The sequence below is a fragment of the Atta cephalotes genome, assembly GCF_000143395.1.
Source record: "Atta cephalotes unplaced genomic scaffold scaffold00013, whole genome shotgun sequence".
In the NCBI taxonomy this organism is placed as follows: Eukaryota; Metazoa; Arthropoda; class Insecta; order Hymenoptera; family Formicidae; genus Atta; species Atta cephalotes.
Genome location: NW_012130077.1, coordinates 721,659 through 734,713, shown reverse-complemented (window position 1 = coordinate 734,713; position 13,055 = coordinate 721,659).

Genomic DNA, 13,055 nt, shown 5'->3' with positions numbered 1-13,055 from the left:
ATATATATATATATATATATATATATACACACTCGTATATGTATATATACATTTCTAATATTTTTTAAATCACAAGCATATGCTAATAATATTTAACAAGATTTAATTAAGCAATATTTGACAAATCAATTATTCAAGATAATTTTGATTTGTCAATTGCTTAATAAGATTAATATAATAGTAAAATATTGCTGTATTAATAAGCTTAGTAATGAACATAAATTCTCTTCAAGTTATTTTATTTCTTAGTTATATAGGTATGCTTATCTAACATTTTTTATCACAAGTATGTATTTATTATCTCATTATTATCTTTATTAACAGTTATTATGAATTAATAGTAATATTTAGCAAACCAAAATTATTCATTAAGATATATAGAATAATAAGATATATAGAATTTTGAAGTTGTATTATACATGCAAAATGTTGTTTGTTGATAAGCTTAATGATGAACATAAATTAATTAAAAGTTTAATAGAGTCATAATTATTAGAAAAAAAAAGGGTTAAAGTATCTGTTTATTATTTTTTTATGTTAAAAACGAGAGTAAATATACCAGAGATCTATAAATTGCTTGGTGAATGCGAAGTGATTTGCAATTCATTTTCCGATAACAGTCGACAATGTATTGCGCTAACTTCTCTGTTTCTAGAATACTACTACTATCAACAAAACACACGTTCGCATGTACGTACACAGCCGAGTTTACGATACAAATCGAACAGATGTGTCGACGCAAGAAAGCGGCCGCGATGAAATATCACTCGCGTTGTTAATAAATTTGTTATAGTCGTAGTTGTGGATTGTGCGTGGTGATAATATGCGCGTAACAGGAAATAGTCCGGCACATTCACATCGAAACCATATATGGTTAATTAAATGGAGTCGGCTCATTAGTAACTGTCTATATGCAAGGCGATGGGCGAGACGCGATTGGAGGGTGGTCCCAAGGTGATTTATCTGTCACGATGGATCGCAGATGTTCGACTGGTATATGTCGCGGGTCATCACAATAATACTGTAATTAAGATGATAGAGCATTATATATATGCAGTATGAAAACATATGTTCCGTTCAGGTGCATAATATGTAGTTTGTAGAAAATGAGCATTGAAATAATGTTGTTTCTTTTTCAATTGAGTTGGAAGAATTTAAGGTATATTGATCCCACATGGAAAGAATGGTTTTATTAAAGTATCTAACAATAGCTAGATTTGCAGCAGTTCTCGTTAAGTTTAAATGTTCTATATCATTATTTTGATAGTCTAATGAAATTATTTTCAGATTTGTCCAGTTGAATTTTTTAATTCTTTAGCTTAAAAAGTACTTCACTAAATTTTTCTTTTCATTTAAGAATAATGAAAGTCAAATTTTTCTTTTAAACGAGCAGATTTTCAATTATATTTAATCTATTTTGACAAAATATTCCTTTTATATGAAGAAAGGTAAAATATTTCTATCATGACTAAGTTTTTTGTTAGTTAGAATATCTAAAAATTTAATTAAATACACATCTGATAATTTTGTTTGGATGCTACAATAATTATGTAAGACGTTTGTTGTTAGACTGTCGAGACTTTTTAAAGCATTGCTCATGCTTGAGATTTTTACGTAATATTTTATTATTTAACATTGATTTTTTTAATTTGTATCTAGCTAAATTTGAGACATTTCAGCAAACTTGTTCTTTCTATGAATTGGTCCATGACTATAGAAATAACCAATTATTGACGGAATAAACGATCAATACTTCTAATTTGTCCGTGAATTGATGTACATCATTGTCGCAAGACTCGCTCTTAAAGATCTCCACCGGAAGGAGACCTTCTGGTTCGGCTATGGTGACACTAACGGTCTGTTTAAATTGTGTGTTTAATTACACAAGTAAGAGACAGTCGCCGCGAAATTTATCGGTCACTGTTACCGTCCCCTTCGTTCCTAATCTACGTAGCAGATATCCGCGCGAAACAGAGGAGAACATATCCTTCGCCTGTAATAAGACGCTTCTCATTGCTTTTTAGTGCCTCTTCCCAGAGAAGCAATTAGATTTATCAAACATGTATGCATATAATTTACTGATATTACTATAATAATTATAGGTAATAATACTAAATATAACTCGAAATATTACATGTAATTTATGATTATGATATCCAAGAATCATGCTTTTTTTTTCAAATTATTAACTATAAAAGCGATGATATCTATAGATGAGATATGTGTAATCACTTTTATACGTAAAGCTATTTGAAAGAAATTAACAATAATATTTGATCTTACAATTAGTTGGTAATATAGTGTAGTGATATTATATGAATTATTATTATTATTGTTACAAAAAGGATTTCTTTTTCTATGTATTTATGTATTATTTTATGTTCTCTTTTATGTCTGCGCGAGGCATTCAGTTTTCTCTGCAATTGCGTGTTTGGCTTTGAGGCTTTTTTTAATTATCAAAGAATTCTTGTTGCATGAGATTGAGTACTTGTATATATCTACGGTTAGAGAATACATGGATCTCGCTTCTTATTGGATAGGAATTTATGGCCATAAATCTAACTGGTTCCCGTCGAGAGGTTGAGCTTCCTCCTGGAAGTTTACAATCCCTCGTTCTCTCTATCCTGTAACCAACATCCGCTCCATCTCTCTTGTTCGCGTTTTCCATCCCTTCCCGGTACGGAAAGCACGGTACTTTACAGGCTATGGTGGGTGTCTATGATGAAAGTGTGCACATCCTAGGATACACCGAACTTGTAACGATGTAACGGGTGAGCATTGCGCTGAAATCATGATGAATTCATTCAAAGTGCGAATTAACGTCCGGTCGGGGGTAAGTTTCTCTAAATGCCGGAAGAGAGAAAACGCATGCGAAACCGGTAATCATCAATATTCCATTACGGTAAACCAATGTTGAGATTTAGCAAATTTGTTTGCTTAAGAAATCATCAGAATTTATTAAATAACATTCCAGTTTGTTATAAATATGTATCATTATATACAGATCAGTTATATAATATATCTCTGTATTTTGCATTTTGTAATTATATTTACTAAGCATATTCTTATGTTTTATTTTCCATTTTACTTGATGTAATTTACTTTATTATTTTAGTTTATTATTTTGATGAAGTAATGATTAAAAAAATTTTTAGAATACAATATTAAGTTTATAAGATAATAAAAATGCTTATTACGTTATTATTAGAAATAACTTAATAGTAATAATATTTTATAAAGATGTACGATTTTTATAAATACTAAGAAATTAAAAATACAGTAACAATATAGTATTAAAGAAAGATCATTAGAAGTATCGATAATCATGACATAACAACGGTTATTGTTTCGATTTCATAAATATGACATTTCCTTATGTTTCTTGGCTCACTTTTCTCGTTCAATCAACTAATGGTCCATAGAATGAAGAGCACGGCAAAACAGATCACGAACACCCGGTAGACAATACGTCTTGGCACTCGTAGGTCATTGTGGCGTTGAAAGGGAGTAACTTATAGGGGCATTGGGAATTACCAGTTTATTATTAGGGAGATAGCATAGAGGGCCAAGATCAGGGGTTGCTGTTAATTCTCCTAACACTTGGCTCCCCGGAGAGAACACGCTGCCTTAAGACTTCCTCCTTCTCTCCCATTCCACTGTACGGCCGACATCTTGAATCGCTGCCGTGTTAATTAGTACGACTTTAAACGCGCCCGCATGTGGTAGCAATCGAGATTCCCTGAAATGGTTTCGGCGCTATCCTCTGGAAGATGTTCAGATTGATACGCAATCTTAGGGTAAAAAATTTCAATGTGTATTACGATTACGATTGTAAGATTCAATTTTCAGCATGATCATTACATTTCATAATGTGACATGTTTTGCAATCATGTACGTATTTGATTTATTATATATAGATATTTGATGTATATATCTCTCTTTCTTCTAAAGCATTAAAAATGTGAAAATCATGCTTGGTTGAAGTAAGTTATATTTTTGAAAATTTTTATTCTAAATTCATTAATTATTATATACAACAAATTAATAATATAAAAGGAAATCAGCTTTAGTAACGATATTTGAAAAAAAGATGTAACTGTGTTTCACATTTTCAATAAAAATTAAGAACAATAGTAAAACTTTATAAGGATATATATAAAAGCATCTTTAACTTAAGTTAATTATTCAGCGTTTCGAACATGCCTCGTTCCTCTGTATATGAGAGGAGAAGATAAAATATCTTTCGCCACCCTCTTTAATCCAGATACGAAGGTGAAACATTTTCGGAGGCTCTGAAAGACGAGTCAGTAAGGCTTTGACGTATGGAAGATGTCAGTTGCGGGTTGGCACGGTGGTGTCGTCGATTCGTCTTCCCTTTAGCTGCCACCTTTCGCGAATCCTTTCTGTTCCGCTATCCTTTACGTTATATAAATGGTGCTTGCGTCTGGTAGCCGTTGGCAAAATTCCGTCGGCCTCGCCACAGATTGCTCTATTTTCGGAGCTCTTCGATTTATCAATTGGTTTCTTCGGGTTTCTCCTAGAGATTGGATCTTCTAAATTCAGTCGACATATACTAGTGGTTAGTTGAATAAAGATAAAGTGTTGACGTGCGTTTGCGTCTTTTTCGATGCAATTATTCCTGATATTGATTTTATTCTTCTCATTATTAATTTTTTTTGTGTATGTGTATAATAAATCTAGAAAAAGTTGAGGGAATTTCAACAAGTAGGTAAAACGAGTTTAGAAAATAACAGTAACAGAGTTAAAAAATAACAGTACTTAGCAAAATTCCAAATTAATTGATGATTTCACTTTTATTAAAAGCTTTTGACATATTTGTATGCAATCTGTTTTTTTTTTCATATAAATATATCAGCTTTAAAGAAAAAACAATATTGATTGATGTAATAAATAGTTACATTGTAATGTGACCGGAATTGCGGCTTATATAAACGTTTATAGGTTTTCACGTGCCGAAAAGCTGTCGAGGAGCAATTCTTAGTTTTCCTCGGAAGACCGTAACGAGGTCGACTGGGCTAACTATGCCAATAAATCAACGGCCTTAATGAAAATGTAGCGCTATCCGTTGCAAGAGCGCTGAACGAGCGGTCCTACCTCCCCGTTCGCCGTTTAAATGAAATGAAAAGAACGTGCAGCACTGGAAAATGCCCTCCTAAAAATATCAAGATAAGAGCGAGTTGGCGATGAGGAGCCCTGTCTGGAATGAGGGATGAGGGCAGCTCGTTTCGTAGGAGAGAAAAACGCGCGTAATTACGAAAACGCGGTATTTCTATGAACGCCGGGCAAACTTGCATTCGTTGATAATCTATGCTATAATGCTATTAGAGTTCGACCCAGCATAATAAACATCTTAATTTCAAGTATTTCAATTTCTTGTATTTTCAATAGGCATTCGTATAATTGCAAAACAAGAGAGTTATGAATTTACTTTTTATTATTAATCAACGATAATAGAAAATAGAAGAGAATAGAAATTTTTCAACTTTAAAATAAACGATGAAGCAATCAAATTCATTTTATCATTTTTTAAAATTATTAAAATGAAGTAGATGTAACATAAGCAATTATTATTACACTTTGTAGTATTTTCTGAATTTTTAGGTGTTACAGATGTTCGTGTATTGAATTAATTCAGCATTCATACGTGGTATATTGTTATTTTCACAGACGAGAGAGGGATAGGTACCGTAAGAATGGAAAGCATTCTTTTTCCGTTGTTGAAGATATAAAACATGATGTAGCATATGTTGCTCTACGCACAGTGGTCACATACGTGTACAACATGTATAATGTCGCGTACGTGTGCCTGCTATAATTACGACGGTCGCGAGCGTACCCAAAACAAGTTTGTAATCGTGAAAGATGAGTAAAGACGACCCTCGCGGCTATACGCAGCAAAGAGGCGAGCCCGATAATATATGTACAATATTTTTAATTGTTGACGTTAAAATGTGCTCCCTTGGTTTTTTCTCGTTAACGTGACGTGGGAGGGTCCGAAAACTGGCTCGCGTCACGTTTTCGGCCGAGCCCTCCGAGTTATTTATTTCACGCTTAAAGAATCACCCGCCGTCCATACATACTGCCGTTGAACACCGTCACATGTAGACGACTTTGGACAGACTGTCTTCTGCAAGCGCGGGAAAAAAATCTGATGCGAAAGAAGAAAAATATCGTAATTAAACAATATCGCGAGTTCAAAAAATCAGTAACAAGTAAAATCAGTAATATTTAATTGTAAAAAAATAATCAAAAGATATCATGTAACAGGATAAGATAATATAAATGAAAAGATCAATTCTCTTCTTTATATGCTCTTGTATTATATATATAATATAATATGTATATTTTTTTTTTCATTTATATCTTATGCTAATTTTGTTTGTATCTATCATGTTTATTTTTGTCACTATTGTAAATAAGTAGCGATCAATTGTTTCGGAAATGGCAATTGTGTACGTTTTTTGTGAAGAAATCACATTTCGCCGTAGTTCGATTACGATGACGGGGAGATTCAACTTTGTCATTCAAAAATTATGTACCCCTCGAACATTGTTCTGTACGATTACGCGAGATACGATCGAAAGAAACGAAATCGGAGGATGCCATTGTCGAGGCGTATTCATATTTGGCTCCTACATTTTGCATGCGATTCGTACACAATGCGGTCCATCGGAAGCTGTCGTCTACTACTTCCGCTATCTGACTGCGGCACGTCTGTCTGCCTGTTTCCCCCTTCATTCTGTCCCGACGAAATTCCGACATATCCGCATATATTTATTTCGGTCGTATGGAAAAATATGAGAGCGTTTTTCAGCGAGTTCTTCCGCATTTAATGTTCGTTCGGAAAGTGACTCGGAAAATAATATTGACTTCATTTACACAAAATAAACATTAATTTATTATAACCTATTTCTTTTAATTATTGCAAAATTCGTATTGTAATAAACATAATAAAAATTAATGTACATAATAGCAGCTCTTTGTATTATTATACAACTTATATTAATAAAGGATTTTTCTATATTGATTAATAGAATAGAATTTGAATTTTTTCTGATTTTTCTATATTGATTAACAAAATTAATTATCGATACGCAATTAGCAGTTTTCACTTCATTTATTTCTTATTAAATAAAAGCAAATTAAAAATTAATTTCAAGTAAACATTTATTGGTCACAAAAAAGTAATATAGCTAAGTATTGCGGGATTAATGAACAGATTGAGAATAAAATTTTGACGTGTGCGTGAAATCCGTCGATCACACGTCGTTCTGACGTAAACGGCATATCTACATCTTTATTAGGGAGGCACGTGTGGTTTAAAAATGTTTTACCCTAATTACGAGACGATCCTGACTAAATATATTCTATATAGTAGATTCTCGCCCGCTCTCCTTCCTCCCCATTCTCTTTTCTTTGCTATCTTATACGCACACAGTTGTCACGTAATGGAATATATTCGTTATCGCGATATGATAACGGGCCGCCGTAAGTCAGGGAATCATATTACCTCGGAGATTCTAGTCGCGAAGTATAGCGTGATTTTTCAATTTATTAAAGTCGACACACACGCTTGTAGAAGCTCCCACGACGAACAAAGTAGATAAGGATAAAATTTATGGTCCACCTATTGGAAATGCGACGAGCGCTCTCGCTAATGAATCGAATTCAGATAGTCGAGGCTGAAGAATTACACGTATGCAAATCAGGAACAAAGCACAGCAATACCGGATAACACGTCCGGAAGTGCGTTTGTTTCATGTCTTATCGCAGCCCGATCTCATTAAGCGCGAGTGCTTCTGCAAGTTCGTCGATCGATGCGATCGAGTCGCTCCATATCAATTGTCGCCGACGCCTTGGCGAATTTGAGCCTAATTACTTTATTGCAAATGTATCGCCGGGGAGCATCCCGAGTTAGGGTGCGCGTGAACTCTCTATATGGATCAGTAACGCGATCGTGATACTCATCTATATCGTGCAACTTAATCAGAATAAGCACTTTTTTCGTCATAGCTAACATTAATTGCTAGATACTAATTTATATTCGTCATGCTGCAAACATCGTTGAATGAAATTCATGAAATTTATTTGTTATTTTGAAGCTCAAATAAAGAATTTGTGTTTAATTCTATCTCTTAATGCAGATTAAAATTTTTAACTCGATTTAATTTTCTTTATCTTTTTCTAATTCTTAGAATTAAAAAAAATAAAAATAAGTTATATCAAGATTAAAGTTACTCTGTATTGATAGAAAAATGATCTTTTGAGACAAAAGATCAAATTATCAATAAAAGTTATTAAATTCAGTTGCCTGAATTGTAGTTGTTAATTCTTGGATGCACTCTACATTTTTCCATTGGATTTACTGTTTGTACTTTCTACGTTCATTGTAGATTTTTCCACGGACACGTGTCGTACATCGTACGCAATGAACCACGTACATGCTCGTAACTTTGCTTTATTCACGGAATGCAAGAACGCCTTTTGTCATCACTGAAGTATCGCACTGAAATATGTGCACGTGGACGTACGGGAATGACAAACGATCATGAGGGGTCGATCGAGTATTGGCATGCCATGTACGCGCAGGGTTATATAAATGAATCGCGTCCCCGGGGCCGTATCTTACGGGAATACGAAACATTAATGGACAGATGCGTTTTTGCCGACGGGAACGAATGGCCCATGGCTGCGTGTCGATTTATCCTCGACGAATGATTCTGTCGCGGAGGACACGTCGAAGGTACACTACGAAACCATTAGGACGGAAAAATTTCGATTATTATTTCTTCTTTTTTTTTCTGTAATTGCGCGTCCATTGTTCGGACACTGTTCCATTAGAAAATAAATTTATGTGATTAATATCGAGCAAAAATAATTTATCAAATCGTGAACGCATGTTTTTTTTCTGCTGAAATGAATAAATGATTTATGATTTGATTTTAGACTTTCTGAGAATTTCTTTTTCTTGAAAAAAACCAAAGATTTTTATTCTTATAGGATATTCATAGAAAAAAGCATCTGTGGAATTATTCAAAGTTATTCGCGAAACATATGTAAAACCGGCATTTTTTAAAACTTTCTTTCGTCTGATGTTAGAAGTAATAAAAAAATATGCATAACACTTTACTGAGAGAACATTCTTTTTAGCTCAAAGGTTTTGTTCAAATAATCCGCAACAATGCGTCGCGCACACTTCAAATTGCTGACATAGCCATGGAAAAAAGGATACCTACGCTATATCTACAAGGTAGAGAATGGTTAGTGATTTAACGGAGTAAAGTACCTCGGCGTGTAACGAGGAGCGGCTGGATATTTGCATAATGATTGCAATTATTATTGCCTTACCGCGCGTAATCTATAATGCAATTCAAACGATAATCGCCAATGCATCGGGGACACGAGAAAGGCCCGTTAACATTCCCGGAGCGAAGGTGCAACGGTGGCCCTCTCCCATTAGCGAATGTCGACGAGATACCAACACATTGTCAGATATCGGTATCGTTGTGTATCCACGGTTATGGTAGATTAGCCGTCCTTAATGTCGTTTTTGTCGCGGTCCGACGACAGTCATGATTTAAACCGAGAAAATCTCGCGGCAAGTATGTCATTTTATTTTTATAACTGTGCAGCTATTTTTGTGTTCCTAATGACAATCGAACGAATTTTAATTTTTAATGTCATTCGCACACACACACGCTCGCACGCACGCATCTCATAATTTATTGTAAGAATAGTTTAATTTTTTATTCGTTTAATTTTTCCACTTTGAAATAATTCTTTCATTTTTTTTACAGAAGATGACAATCACAATGATATGATTCAGTTATTATTACAATTTATCCACTATTTTTTATTATAATTGCATTATTATAAACTATTGTATATATTATTAGTTGCAGTTGAATTTCTGTTAGATATAAAATTGATAACATACAAATTCTATGGATTTGGAACAAAATTTATTAAAGGAATATTTCTGATATTTTTATTTCGATTAATGTTACAAAATAATTAATATTATTTTTCCTAAATATGTAACTAGAGTTAACATGATATATATTCGTATTGTAAATACTTTTCAAGAAAAAATTAATTATATTTTGTTAATTGCATGATCACGTTAATCTCGATTTTTTTTGTATTTCACGAAACGTATGATAATGTCTTTAATCTTTAATATATCTGTGAAAGATTAATTATATATATTTTTGTGCGATGCAAGCATCATCCCCGAGTCGGTAGGGTAGATACCCCTGGTAAGAGATAAGGTGTCGCTAGTCGACCGTCTTCTTATCGACTGGAAGCTTCATGCAAAACGGCTCCCTGACTCCCCGATAGAAAGGGGTAGCTGCGAATTGCCGCCATCGATTTGAACAACCTCAATTCGTTAACGTGAGGTTGAAAGGTTTGGGCGAACATTATCCGCGTGATTTCCACCGATTCCGGATAAACGGCTGACTTCTGTAATTGCATAAGTTATGATTGCATCGCATATTGAACTGCTTTAAGGAATCGGTTCTTGGATCTCGTTTATGTATGATTGCTTATATAGCCGATATATTGCTCGTACTGAACCGGGAAAACTTATTTCGCATTCTGCAATGCGAGAAAGAGCAGGAACATTGAATACTCTCGTTACTGAATTTGAATTTGAAATTTGATTACTAATTTTGTATTTAATAATTATTGTCTGCATTTTTTAAATAAAATGTTGCGATTGTTGACATTACTTTATGTTTTAATTGAGTTTGTTTAATGAATCTATATAATTATCAATTTATACGTTTTTATTCTTATATTCATATATTTTTATTTTTTGAATCACTTAGATTATAAAATAGTATTACTTTAACCAGATAAATCGAAATAAGATGAATTATTATATGTTTATGTATATTAATAATATAATATATAATATAATACATACTCTTTTTATAATATCAAACTTGATTTTAGTTACATATATCTAATTTTGTTAACGAGAAACATATGTTTGTCTTAATTTTATTATATTCTTTTCTACGACACCGACGTTGGGAGTTATTCATTATTCTTTTTCTGCATGCACCTTCTGAATTGATTTCATTTTTTAAATACACCTATCTTTGTTCGCCCACGATTACATCGTGAATTGACGTGGAAACGGATCCTTTTCACAAATCTCCGGTGATATAAACCGGTGTTTCGATACGTACGCATATATGCGTTTCTTTTGTTGTGGAATCCCCGTGTGAATTATGACCGCTCAATAGAAGGAACCCCCGCGAACGGTATATTGGATTCGCGATACGCATTTCGCGTGTCTCATGATACTCAAATTTCAGCCGGTAAATCACGGCTGCCTAGATCGGTGTAACTCCGAGAGGGTCGAAAGACACTTGCGATTTTTCGGGTCAAACACAGAATCGTCATTCTGCTTTAAATAGTTACATAGCTAATGATATAAAGCTTTAGATTTGCAATATTTTTATGTTTTCAAATAAATAAAAATTATTTTAAAAAGTTACATGATATTAAAATAAAAATAAAAAAGAAATTCTTCATTTATTACTATCTCTACAAACAGTAGGACATCAAATGCTTCCGGGCGGAATTCGTGACGTGTTTTGTCGCGTTGTAAAATATTGACACGCGTACTAGATACATTTTGTGTAGATATTTTACATGGCGTAACGTACTGAGACAGAAGGAAATCGAGTTTTATATTTTATCAGACGATTTCTTTGAGTTTTCTCTGAAGCAGCTTTTGTTGACATAAATAATAAAACATTTTTTTCGTGGACAATGTTTATTAATATCTATTGAACTGTATATTCATTGAAAACTAGCGATCATTGAATATTATATCACTTTTGTAAACTTCTTATTTTTTTTAAATCATAATCAACTAAGAAATAAATACTTATATAAATCATGGAATTTATCGATGTATGATTTATAAGATTTTATGATGTTTTTAGTGAGTTATATTAGGTGTGGGAAAAAGTTCGTGGCGTTTTTCCCGTTAGATGGCAATAAAAAAACGCCACGAACTTTTTCCCACACTTAATATATAACTATTTTTGTAATTTAATTTGTATGAAATCTTTCTTCTATTCTATTATTGACGTTAAGAAAATGATACGTTTTGAATTATTTGAAGAATTTACTGTTAAACTTCATGAATTTTTATATAGCTTTCTAATAATACGTACAACAAAATAATCATCTTCTATATATGTGTATCAGATTTTAATTTATTGACTGATAAGTCAGATTTCAATCGAAAATTATTATGAATTGAGGAAAAGAAGACATGTTTTAAAATAACTCATGAAAGCTGCAAGAGTTTTATTTAAAGTACAAATACACAAACACATGTATTCACAAATTCTTTCATATCGGCCATCGTCGTGCCCATAACCAAGCACCCCTCAATAACCTCGATACAAAATTCTTTTCACATTGCCCTCAATGGCTAGAGATATAGGAAATATATGAAAGGCTCACCGTCCGGTTCAACCGTTGCAATGTTGGCCGAGGCTTTTTCTCCCAAACACACGAGTGCCGTTTGCGAGGGGCCTATAAGCTCGGATCCCCTCTCTGTAATGAAACATAAATTATTCAATCGAAATCAGCTGCGGACTACCGAGCGTCGGCGTCTACCACGACGCCGGTACCTTCCGGTCAAAAGCGGTGCTTTAAACTGAAACTCTCGATCCTTTTCGCGAGGAAGGCGATGAAAGCGAAGCGCTGCAGCAAACCTTTGCTTTTTTTATACATGTATTTTGAACGATTCTATTTTTTTCCTCGGAATTGAATATCGTCTGGAATTAAATACGCGCCTTCAATTTTTCCTTGAACAAGCAATTGGAAAAATTCGGTTCTCTTCATTCCACGATGAATTCTCGTTATCAAGCAGAGATAATATATCGGGATCGTTTTATTTAAAGAATAGATTTTTCGGAGAGTTAATAATAAGTTAGATATTGATATGTGAATGAAATTATTCTTACACAATTCTAAACGAAGAATGATGATAATCATCTTTA